The sequence below is a fragment of the Brassica napus genome, unplaced genomic scaffold, assembly GCF_020379485.1.
Source record: "Brassica napus cultivar Da-Ae unplaced genomic scaffold, Da-Ae ScsIHWf_1167;HRSCAF=1664, whole genome shotgun sequence".
NCBI lineage: Eukaryota > Viridiplantae > Streptophyta > Magnoliopsida > Brassicales > Brassicaceae > Brassica > Brassica napus.
Genome location: NW_026014589.1, coordinates 1 through 13,902, shown reverse-complemented (window position 1 = coordinate 13,902; position 13,902 = coordinate 1). Strand labels below are relative to the sequence as shown.

Here is a 13,902-nt window from a genome sequence, read left to right as displayed (position 1 = left end):
GAAGATCTCTCATCTAGCACATGTGTTAGTCTTGCATGCCTCCTCCATTGTCATTTATCGGGTTTGTCTTCGGCAAATATTTTCTAAATGGTATTTTCCTTGTCGTCAAGTTTTTCTTGTGGTATAAGAAGAGTTTGGACCTACGAACTATATTGTTGTTGCTTGTTTCTCCAATTAAATTATAAATTGTAGTCCTTAATAATGGGTTAGGTTAGATTCTTTGATTTTGGGGCCTTGTTTTAGTCTCTAGGATCCGAAATGCTTTTTAAGCAATCCAGATATCAAGTTTCTTTGTAATCAAACTAATGGACCACCACGTCCGTTCACTCGGCCTGTAGTTCCCATCTCATGCAACATGTCGTGTGTTAATTTTCCGGAGACTCGAAATTCATGTTTAACCGACCATGCAATCATCACATGACCTTTTTCTGTGCTTTGGTTTCACTCGCACGATATCACGATATCGGGAATCATTTATAGATAGGTCATCAATCATTTTACTACACCTGTTTAAGCACACATATTGTTTATCACTAGAGTTTGACCCGCACGACAGTGCGGGTGTTTATTTCATTTTTACTTATATGTATATTTAATTATCTATATTATTTTTCAAATGCCTAAATTTTATAGCTTGTTTGTTTTATTCAATTAATTATTTCAAATTCACATGACTTAATTCATGTGTGATTTTTTATTTGAATCTTCCTTTAGAAAGTAGTTTAAATTATTTTTTGTATAATTTGAATTATTCTAAAATAAACAAATCAAATAGATCTATCCTATCTTTCTCTCAAATTGTATCCAGATAAATTCTTTTCATATCTTTTTATTTACAATATAAATATATATTTCATTTTTTTCATTAAATAAACCTTTTAAATATTTAATAAATTTCATACTTTTGTAAAATAAAGGTATATTTATTTTTCACTTAAACAAAACTTCGAAATATTTTGTTAATTTCATGTTTATTTAAAAATTATATTTATATTTCATTTTAACTAATATAAACTTTTAAATATCTAATAATTTTTTTAATTATAACTAAACTCAGATAAAATTTTATATTAAATTTGCGATAATAATTTAATATAATACTTTTCAATTAGAATTTTGATCCTTGACCAATAACATTTTTCAATTTAGAATTGTGTATCATGATTTAAAATATGCTATTACTGAAAATAAAAACAAATAAATTAAATTAGTGCATATGAACTATAAAATTGTTGTGTTTTAAAAAATCAATTAGTAATATGGTAAATATTAAAATTATATGCAGTTAATCACGTAAAATACATAAGTTGTCTGTAAAAATGAAAATAATAACCCGGTTGTGCGGATCAAGGCCTAGAATAATATTCAACTAAATTAATATAATAGTTTTTCAAATATGGATATAATCATGATATGATTGGTTTACAATTATCCGACTTTTAAATGTAGGAAAAAATATTTTAGTTAACTAAATATATCCATATTTTGTGAACAATATTTCTTTGAAAGATTTTCTTTAAACCATATTTTCGTAATATCTGAATTATTTTATTTAATTTTGATAATATTTTTTTTTCAAATATAGTTACAATCACGATATTCTTGGATTTTAACTTTACGATTTTAAACGTAGGTTAAAAAACGTTTTAGTTAAATATACAAACCCATATTTTGTGAAAAATAAATTATGATTCTAATAAATATGTTAATTTTAACTGAATAAAATTATGCAAATTTATGAATTATTTTATATCCAATTTTAGTTGAACTGTACCATCATCATCTTCTCCAAATGCTTACTGTGTTTGTTTATAAAGTAAAAGTATAATTAAAAACGATAGAAATGTTCATGTTCAAGTCATTAACCATTATTTTTTTAGTTGTTAAACTTTCTTCTGCATTTACATCCACGGACAGAAAATATGAATCGAGCAATATGATTTTTTGGAAGAAATTGATGAACAATACACATCATCGTGTAAATATGACTGCAATTTATGGAAGAAACATGTTCAATACTAATATCCCAATACATGTACATGGTGCAAATATGAACAGAAGTTATTTATGTTCATAGAAATTTGTTTAAAGCATATGTGTAAACACAGGAAAAGGACAAAAAAAAATTTTTTGTTCACCATGAAAAGGACAAATATAAACATGAAATATGACATAGAGCACAGAGTAAAAGTTGACGTTAGGAAACATACTTCTATTCATGTATGCTTATAGTCATATAAACTGGGATAATGATCTTAATTTATTTGACATAGAATAAAATATATAAACGATTGTTTGCTGTTTAATAGTAGAGCTGTGGGGTTTAAGGTGATATTAATATACATTAATGATAAAGAAATTGAATGTAATGAATTTTTAATAGATGGTCCAAAATGAAATATTACACATGAAAAAAGTCTTGACTTCTGTTTTAATATATAAGATTCTTGGTTTAGACTCTATTCGATAAAATATGAAACCATTCTTCATCCTAGACTTGATATTATTTATTTATTTTGCTCAACTTCAACTTTTTTGTTCATCAATAACATGAATACAAAGATTTTAACATCACTAGAGATTCAATTACAGAGACAATGAAGGGATCTAATAAGACCGATCTAATAACACCTATGGATCGTAACATTACCTAATCAAATTTGTTATACTCTTAAGTTCAAAATGTTTTATCTAGTCATTTCTTTTTTTTTCTTTCTAATATACCTCTCTTTAATTAATTATTTGTAATGTTCTATTTAGATGCTCTTTTAACTTAAAACTTTATATGGATCATTAAGAAATCTTAGTTTTTTATTCCTCAATCAATTACATATTTAATACCCAACTATTAATACACATATTTATTCCCTTACCAACTATTGATTGCTTAAAATAATTAAATTAGTCAATTATTAAAAAAGACAGTAACCATTAATTTTGTGATCGTTCATAATATGTTGATTTTTATATTTCTAATCTGTGCAGTTAATTATTAATCAAAAAAAAATGCGCATGTTAAGTATTAAAAAAGCCTATTTCAAATACTTCAAAGCTCATTTACCATTCATGACTGCAAAATATTTGTATATGCACCAATATATAAATTTAAATAAACCCATTGAACATAACTGAATTATCCATATTTTATGAAAATATCAAAATTAAAACGATTTTTTTAAAGGAAAATTAAACAGAATTTAAAAACAAAAAAAAATATTGTTAATCTTGGTCTTGAAACCTAAAAGGCTAAAACTGAAATGAATCAACAACCAAACTGAACCACATTTTGGTGCCATACGGTAACCTAAAGGATAACCAAAAAATCGGTTCGGTTGTGTTCCGTTAACCGAAATTGCAGGCCTAGTTCTGCTCTATAATTATTAACTAGAGATTGATCCGCACGCCCGTGCGGGTGTTAATTTTTACGGTTTTATAAATTATTTGTTATTTTATCATTAGTGTTATATATTTAAGATGTGTCGTCGTATAACTAATTGTATTCAAAATATTTGGATTGAATCGGATAATAAGATTATTTTTGGTACAAATATACACTCTTTTCAGATACATTGGTTAATTAAATATTTTTATATTTCTACACATCAAAATCAAAATCATTCAGACCCGAGAGGATCCAACTCAAGCATCATACATAAATTTATAATATCCAAGTGGCGCGCGCCTAATTTAAAAATCCAAAAAAATTAATCCCGAAAGAAACAACTTGTACCTCAATGAGTATCCGAATGTCCATACTTAACTGATTTTGCAAATAGATTAAAAAGGAAACTCTTTCTATATATTTGGCAAAAATAAGAAAAATAGAAAGAATTTTTTATTTAATAAAATAGTTATATGAAGTGAAACATTAAGTGATAATAAATGTAATACTTTTTAATTATTTGATTTAAATTATTATCTTGTTCATATAAACTATGCCTTTAAATTATGTGTTTTGCAATGTAATTTTTCACCAATTGGAACTAAGACAAAAGAAAGTTTTAGTAAACATATTAAACCAAACTATTAACCATATGCAAAACTCGGTTATCTTACATTTTTATTTTTTTTATAATTGCACAAAGTTAATATTGATTAACTAATAAATAAAAATCTACATTATTACTTTTACGGTAAATATAATTAATGATGTGATATATTGTTAAAGTAATATAATTAATGAAATTACTAAAATAAAACTATACTTATATTTTTATACATTAATATTTGTTTTTCATAATTAGTGTTTTATATTTTAGATATGTTGTAATATAACTAATTGTATTCAAAAGATCCGGATCGAATCAGATAATATGGTTATTTTTGGTACAAATATCCAAACCCGTTTCAAATACATTGGTTATTTAGATATTTTAGGGTCATATACATCAGAACCAAACTCATCCAGACTCAAAAGGATTCAACTCAAAACCTATACATAAATTTATAATATTCAAGGAGTGAGTATTTTTAAAACAAAATAAAACGATACCCGAAAGGAACGACTCGTACCTAAGTGGATATTTAGTGTTCATGCCTAACTGATTTTATAAACTAATATAAATGATATTTTTATGTGTTTTGCTAAATTAAGTGAAACTGAAAGAGTTTTTTTTTTAGTAAGCAATTATATTGATTGAAAAATTAAGTGACAATGAATGTAATTCATTTTTATTATTTTGATTTAAGTTATGATTTTATTCACTAAACATGTTTTTGAATTATATTTTTGGCTACGTAATTTTCCACTGATTGAAAAAAAAATGTTATAGTAAAACAAATTAAAACAAACGCTTAACCTTATGCAAAACTCAGTTATTTTACTTTTTTGATTTTAGAATTGACACAAAACTAATATTGATTAACTACTAAATAAAATCTACACTATTATTATTATGGTATTATAATTAATGATGTGAAATATTGTTAAGACAATATAATTAATATGAGTGAAATATGGAAATACAATTAATGTAGTATTGCTATCTTCGTTTCCAAACAATTTTCAGTTATAGTACTATTCATGTTTCCAAACATTACTAAAGTACTTCAGTTTTAATATTATAGACTAGGTAATAACCCGCGCCTTGCACGGAATGTGATTATTTATTTTGTTATTTTTAATAAAAACACATTAAATTTGTTTAATCTGGATATCGGTTCGGTTTTAAGTTATTTTTGGTTTCTCCTAAAATATAACCATTATTTAAATTAATATTTTATTTTGGTTTGTTTTGTTAGAATGTTTGATTTTTTAGTTTTTTAGAAAAAACAAAAATTACTATTATTTGTTTATTTTCATGTTATAAATTTAAGATAATCGTCATGTCGAACTAATAGTTGTATATCATAGTTTGTAAGCGGATAATAGTTCAAGAAAAAAAAACTATTAACAAATCATTTCACTACAATTTGCTCGGTAGTGGAAGAAGCATTAAGAAAAAAATATTTCAACTTCCAAAAAAAATAGATACTTCAGTGGTGGTAAATACTTATAAGGTGCTCACATCAATGTGCATATGTATGTGTATGTAAAAGTATATAAGAATAAATGACAAATATATAAAGATATTGTTAATTTATATTAAATGACATTTTTGTTCTAAATAATACATGAAAGATGAAATTAAAATTAATTAAAAATTAAAAGGCCTTGACATTAGTGAATTTTTTCCATATAAAGAAAAATCAATTGTATCCGTAAATAGAGGTGTGCACATATCGAATATCTGGGTATTTGGAGGCATTCAAGTCGATTCAATCTTTAGCCACCTAGATAGTCGGTGACTCTGATAACCGAAATGATTTAGAATTTTAAAGAATATCCTATTTGATCTGTAAATAAAATAAATTTTATAAAATAATTGAAAAATTTAATAATAACATTTTTTACAAAATAAAATATTATTTAACTTTCTAAACTTTAATACCTATTATAATAAATTTAATTCATAAAATATTGTAAACTTATATAAACTATAATATATATAACATATATATATATATATATATATATAATTCTGTACATATATGTACATATATGCATATAACAGATCGAATTTGATATCCGTTCCTAAAAATATTGGAATTTGTGATTTGTTTTTTTTTTAATTATATTTTAGTAACTGATTTGCTTCGTAGAGTTACAGATATCCATATTTTTTTGTTTCAAATCAGAACGGATAACAAATGGAAACAAAATTTAGAAATATTTTGCCTGACTTTATCCGTAAACAATAAAAATAATATATATATAGTTTAGATTTTGATTCGTTATTTGTTTTGATTCGAAACGAAAAATCCAAAGTTTTATTGGAACCGTTCATATGAGTTTTATATTAAAAATATAAAGTATATAGTGTAAACACTTTATGAATATAGTGTAAACGTATTAGCATATTTATTATCAAATTATCGTGAGGCTGCCACGTATCTATTATAGTGTGAATACATTTATTACAATGTTTCTCTTTTAATATATACCCAAAAGGAGTTACAAAGAGAGACGAAGCAATGGCTAGCTTCTCCACAGCACAACCTCTCTCACTGCCACGTCACCCGACCTTCTCCAATCCCAATCAACCAACGGCCAATAACGACCGCTCCAGCCACACTATCTCCCTGATCGACCGATGTTCCAACCTCCGACAACTAAAACAAATCCACGCCCAAATGGTCCGCACCGGTCTCTTCAGCGACCCTTACTCAGCCAGCAAGCTATTCGCCATCTCCGCCCTCTCCCACTTCGCGAGTCTCGATTACGCCTGCAAGGTGTTCGATCAAATTCCCAGCCAAACTCCTTCACCTGGAACACACTCATCCGCGCTTACGCTTCGGGACCAGACCCTCTCCGTAGCATCTCGGTCTTCTTGGACATGGTTTCGGACAGCCGGTTCGGTCCCAACAAGTACACTTTCCCTTTCCTCATCAAAGCTGCCGCAGAAGTTTCTTCTTTATCTCTGGGCCAATCCCTTCACGGGATGGCTGTTAAATCAGCCGTCGGATGCGACGTCTTCGTGGCCAATTCTTTGATACATTGTTACTTCTCCTGCGGGGATTTGGATTCTGCTTGTAAAGTGTTTACCACGATTCAAGAAAAGGACGTGGTTTCTTGGAACTCGATGATTACAGGGTTTGTGCAGAAGGGCTCTCCAGATAAGGCCTTGGAGCTTTTCAAGAAGATGGAGTCGGAGGACGTTAAGGCGAGTCACGTCACGATGGTTGGCGTCTTGTCCGCTTGTGCAAAGACGCGGAATCTTGAGTTCGGGAGGAGGGTTTGTTCTTACATCGAAGAAAACAGAGTGAACGTGAACTTGACGTTGGCTAACGCGATGCTTGATATGTACACCAAGTGTGGAAGCATAGAGGACGCGAAGAGGCTGTTTGATAAGATGGAGGAGAGAGATAACGTCACGTGGACAACAATGCTTGATGGGTATGCGATTTTGGAAGACTACGAAGCGGCTAGAGAGGTTCTTAACTCTATGCCTAAGAAGGATATAGTTGCTTGGAATGCTCTTATATCTGCTTATGAGCAGAACGGTAAGCCTAACGAGGCGCTTCTAGTGTTCCATGAGCTGCAGCTTCAGAAGAACATAAAGCTGAATCAGATCACGCTGGTGAGTACTTTATCGGCTTGTGCGCAGGTAGGGGCACTGGAGTTAGGTAGATGGATCCATAGCTACATCAAAAAGCACGGCATTAGGTTGAATTTTTACGTTACGAGTGCGTTGATTCATATGTACTCTAAATGCGGAGATCTTGAAAAGGCTCGTGAGGTGTTCAGTTCCGTAGAGAGGAGAGATGTGTTTGTGTGGAGCGCGATGATTGGTGGCTTAGCGATGCACGGATGTGGAAACGAAGCATTGGATATGTTTTATAAAATGCAGGAGGCTAATGTGAAGCCTAACGGTGTGACTTTCACCAATGTGTTTCTGTGCTTGTAGTCATAGTGGTTTGGTAGATGAGGCTGAGTTATTATTTAAAGAAATGGAATCGAGTTATGGTATTGTCCCTCAGGAAAAGCATTACGCTTGTATAGTTGACGTTCTTGGTCGCTCGGGTTATCTAGAAAAAGCTGTGAAGTTCATAGAAGCGATGCCGATTCCTCCGAGTGCGTCTGTCTGGGGAGCGCTTCTAGGAGCTTGTAAGATCCACGCCAATCTGAGTCTCGCTGAAAGGGCGTGTACACGTTTGCTTGAGCTCGAACCTAGGAACGACGGCGCGCACGTGTTGTTATCAAACATATACGCGAAGTCCGGGAAATGGGAAAGCGTTTCTGAGCTGAGGAAGCACATGAGAGTCACCGGACTTAAGAAAGAGCCAGGATGCAGCTCGATTGAGATAGATGGGACGATCCACGAGTTTCTCTCAGGAGACAACGAGCACCCGATGTGTGAGAAGGTGTACGGGAAGTTAAACGAGGTTATGGAGAGGTTGAAAGCGAATGGCTACGAGCCAGAGATGTCTCAGGTCCTGCAGATCATCGATGAAGAAGAGATGAAGGAGCAGTCTCTGAATCTGCATAGTGAGAAGTTGGCGATTTGTTATGGACTGATATCAACGGAGGCTCCTAAGGCGATTAGGGTGATTAAGAATCTGAGGGTGTGTGGAGATTGTCATTCAGTTGCTAAGCTGATATCTCAGCTCTATGATAGAGAGATCATAGTGAGGGACCGGTATCGGTTTCACCATTTCAGAAATGGGCAGTGTTCTTGTAACGATTTCTGGTGAAAATTTCAGATTGTTTTTATTGTCAAAATTTTGTATTGCAATCATATCATATGATACCACTGTAGACTGTAATGATATATGGACTTCCTCGCTGTACCATTAGTTACCAGAACTGTCATTTTTCTAATCATTTTGGACCTTTGATAGTTTGTTGAATCCCAGTGGGAATGGTAAGAACCATCATCAGCCAATGAGTGCTCGTTGTGTGTTGCCATCATCAAACTAGACTTCATCTTGGTATGTTCCTCCATCCATCTTGGATTTTGAAGTATGGTTTGTTGGTTGGCTGTCTCTATTTTTTCATACGTTTATGTTTAAAAGGTTTACACTAGAGTTATACAAAAGACAATGAGTAGATCATTAGATACAGTGTCCTGAGATCTTACTTTCCACCAGCGAAAGGTTTGGATCAAGTATAAAAAGTGAAAATCATTGTTTCTATCTTCCCTTTTTTTTGAAATAATTCAAAGAGTTTATACTGAAAGTAACTTTTGGATGATAATGAAGACTTTCCTTGAGTTTCTAAAAGTTAAAATAATACTAATAATTAGTATTTTGGTGAATAGTATACTTAATTTATAGATTTTATTCTGTAATCAATCTATTACTAATGAGAACACAAAATGCAGTTATTCAAAAAAAAAATGAGAACAAAATGCTGACAAAAGTCAATAATTTCTCTGAAATTAGTTATGGATTTGTTTTCTTTCACTGAAATTATGGATACTATGAAAAATAACAAAAATTAGGCAACAATTTTTTTTTTTTGTAAATTTATATGTTCCAGCCAATTAAGATATACTCCATATATTAAATTTCAGTATCTATAGAAAGAAAATATATATATATATATACAATTATACATATATGGGTTGCAAAATTAAAATAATAATACAAAGAAATCCAACCAAAAAGGCGCGTTTTTATGTCTACTTTGAAATGAAACGTTGTGGTGGGGCCCCCACAAAGTGGCATGCAGCAGAGATAAAAAAGGCATTATAATTATTTACTCATCTGTTTGTTTGGCCGCTGCTTCCTCTTCAGCTTTTGAAATCTCTTGTTTTCTTCTCCTATCCTATCTGCCCTCATCTCATCTCTGTAAGTATTCAAAAATCTAAACAATCATCTCCACTTTCTCTATTAATTGCTAGTAATTAGTGTCCATTCTATGTTTTTAATGCTATTTACGTTTCGATTCACATCATTCTTGTAAGAGATCTTCTTCGGCGTTATATGAGTTTTTCTTTAGAAATTGGAAACTAAGAGATAAATGTGTTGTTAGAGTAGGTTTGCGTGCATATGCAGGAACAAGAAAAAAAAAAAGAAAACGTAAATATAAATGTAACGGCGTTGGTTAGAACAACACTGTTGTTGTTCTGTTGTGTGATTGATGTTTACTTTTCTTCTTCTCTTTTGGTTTTATGATTTTTCAGATTAATTAAGCGTTGCACTGTGTTGTAGCCTTGTAGGAAGATGAGATAACAAAATGTTTAGGCTAAGCAAAGACATTGATTCTGCATTTCAAGGTGTTGGAACTAAAGGGTACGCTTCTTTTCTTTTAATGCGATCCACGAGAAGAAGATAGTTTGTCTCTTTCCTCTTATGCTTGTACTCTTTTTAGCGGCCTGGAGGTTTGGTGCATCCACAATAATCAGCTTATATCGATCCCCAAGTCTTCTTTCGGAAGATTCCACTCTGGAAATGCTTACCTTCTTCTCAGCGTAAGATGCATCTCTCACTTAGATTTGAAATTTCAAGTGGTGTGCTAAATAATACTTAGTTTCTGTGTGTGATGTGTAGACGGCTTTGCGGAAGATCGGATCTCCTCAGTATGACATTCACTATTGGCTAGGACATGATGCAACTGAGGTTTTTGCTTCTTCATCTTCTTGACAACTGTTTTAATGTATATGGAATAACTAAAGATTGTTTACCTATTTTTAAAAAATCTGAAGGTGGACTCAGTTTTGGCATCTGACAAAGCACTAGAGTTAGATGCAGCACTTGGATGTTGTACGGTTCAGTACCGTGAAGTTCAAGGTCAAGAGACTGAGAAGTTCCTCTCATACTTCAAACCTTGTATCATACCCGTTGAAGGGAAGTATTCACCACAAAATGGTCTGGCCGAAGAGACATACCCTGTCACCTTACTAATGTGCAAAGGAGACCATGCTGTTCGAGTTAAAGAGGTATATGATGAGGCTTGACATGTTTAGCTTCAAGCTCTTCATTAATGGTTGATTGATTTGATGTACACAAGGTGCCTTTTCTACGGTCATCACTGAACCATGACGATGTGTTTGTTCTCGATACTGCATCAAAAGTGTTCCTCTTTGCCGGTTGCAACTCAAGCACTCAGGAGAAGGCTAAAGCCTTGGAGGTTGTGGAATACATAAAGGATAACAAGCATGCAGGAAGGTGTCAGGTCGCCACTATCGGTTAGATTTTTTTCCCTCCTCTTAAGCAAGGTACTGAAAAAAAAACAATTAATTTATTTTAGTTTCTTGTAGAGGATGGAAAGTTTTTAGGTGATGCAGATGCTGGTGAGTTCTGGACTTTCTTTGGTGGTTATGCTCCCATTCCAAAGTGTTCATCTTCTACAAACCAAGAACAGACTCCAACCACATGTGCAAAACTGTTATGGTAAAGATTTTTGTTTAATTTATTTGTTTAAAAGGATGTTTTTAAAAGAGACCATCATATGAACAAACAGGATAGATACTCGGGGGAATCTACATCCAACTGAAACAAGTTCTTTGAACAAAGATATGCTTGAAAAGGACAAATGCTACATGCTGGACTGTGACAGCGAAGTATTCGTTTGGATGGGAAGAAACACATCGCTCACTGAAAGGAAGACGTCCATTTCTTCCTCAGAAGTAAGTCATTCTTGGTAGTAGTATATAAGTTGATTGATGCAGAAGCATAAAATGTAAATGTTTAGGAGTTTCTACGAAAGGAGGGACGCTCGACCAGCACAAGTCTAGTACTTCTAACAGAAGGACTAGAGAATGCTAGATTCAGATCGTTTTTTGATGAGTGGCCTCAGACAGCAGAGTCTAGCCTTTACAATGAAGGTCGAGAAAAAGTGGCAGGTCTGTGTTTCATATTATTATTATTATTGATATGGTTTCTATAGATGGGAAATAACTAACTTACAAAACTTTTTATGCAGCAATGTTTAAACGGAAGGGATATGATGTGGAGGAGTTTTCTGATGAAGAAGATGAACCTCTTTATACAAACTGCCGAGACGCTGTAAAGGTACACTTCATCTCTAATATATATATATATATATATTTTGATCAAACTTTCATAAATGTATCTGAGCATAAGCCTGATCAATTTGGATTTTAAACTGATTCCAGGTGTGGCGTGTAGATGGTGGTGATGTCTCGCTTCTCTCCATTCATGACCAGGCAAAGCTGTTTAGCGGCGATTGCTACATTGTGCAGTATAAACTTACAATTACAATGAAAGAACGAATATCTATTATATGTATGGATAGGTTGTGAAAGCATGGAGGTACGCAGGCTGTATGTAGCCTTTGAGTTTTGTTTCTTTTCAACAATCATTTGTGATTTGTTGTTCCTCAATGACCTTGGTTCTGTTTTTTCTTTTTTTTTACTTCACTTCATTGCAGGAAGATAGAGCTGATGCCATATCTAATGCTAGTGCCATTGTTTCTTCAACCAAGGGTGAATCTGTAATGGTTAGTTCCTAATCATATCATTTTTTTATTTTTCTCTTATTTGGTTCGAACTAACTGATTTGTTGTTACATTTGACGTTCTCCATATTCCAGTGTCATATACACCAGGGCAACGAACCTGCTCGCTTTTATTCAATGTTCCAGTCGCTAGTTGTTTTCAAGGTCAGTTTGCAATACTTTCTTGAACATTTTGTATTTTAGTATGCGACTCTACTTCTTTGATACTTTTCCAGGGTGGTTTGAGTAAACGGTACAAAACAACGTTTCTAGTGGAGAATGCAAACGAATGTGAAAGCAAGGCTTCTCTTTTCCGTGTTCAAGGGACAAGCTCAAGGAGCATGCAAGCAATTCAAGTTGACCTAGTGGGTTCTCTTGTCCTTTCTGCGATTCTGCTTTGTCATAAATACGTTTTGGTAGTATAATTATATGTCTTTGGTTCAACTGCATGCAGGCAGCAACCTCCTTGAACTCATCCTACTGTTACATTTTAAAAAATGAAGCTTCTGTCTTCACTTGGATTGGGAAACTTACCTCAGAGTCTGACCATGATGTTCTTGACAGAATGCTATATTTCCTTGATGTAAGTAACCTTTAACATACATACATGCCTTCCGGCTTATTAAGAGTTAGTTATTTTTCTTTCAGGTTGCTAGTAACAAATATGTTTCTTGGTTTCCATCTGCAGCCGTCTAGGCAACCCATGACCACAAGGGAAGGAAGTGAACCAGACACATTCTGGGATTTGCTTGGTGGCAAAACAGAGTACCCTAAAGAAAAGGAAACGAGAAAACAAGTAGAAGAACCACGTTTATTTACATGTTCTTGTATTTCAGGTAATGGTAAACATCTCTTTGAATTTGTGTTCTTTTCATCTTATTATTATATATTATTGTTTAGTTACATGGTTCAGCTATACGCACTTGTATTTTTATGCCTAACGTAAAAGTGGTCTCGTTTTGCTCTTCTCTTCAGATGTACTCAAGGTACGATTCACGTGTGTATTAATTAAGTGAGCATAAAATCAGCTTGGAATACTCTCTCATCTGATTGCATGATTTTTAGGCGAAAGAAGTATACAATTTTGTGCAAGACGACTTAACTACTGAAGATGTATTACTGCTGGACTGCCAAACTGAAGTGTATGTCTGGATTGGACTAAACTCAACATAAAGTCGAAGCAACAAGCTCTTACTCTTGTCTGGTTAGTTTCCTCTGTTTTTTTTTTGGACAAGGGTGTAAACATGACTTAATAATTAGACTAATCCAACAACATATATAAGATTTAGGAAGCAAAAAACTCATGTTCCTGTTTTTAGTGTTTCTTAGTTTGTTGTACTTGTGATATTTGCAGAAATTTCTAGAAATGGACATACTGGAGGAAGGTTTATTAACAGTGAGGAGTCCTGTATATGTTGTCACAGAAGGCACGAGCCCCCATTTTTCACCCGTTTCTTTGAA

The 13,902-nt window shown here is 32.5% G+C and overlaps 2 pseudogenes; both read left to right on the top strand.

Annotated features, from left to right (window-relative positions):
* Positions 1-6,496: 6,496 nt before the first annotated feature.
* LOC125596267 lies at positions 6,497-8,765 on the top strand (annotated as a pseudogene).
* Positions 8,766-9,788: 1,023 nt separating this feature from the next.
* LOC125596269 lies at positions 9,789-13,849 on the top strand (annotated as a pseudogene).
* Positions 13,850-13,902: the final 53 nt, after the last annotated feature.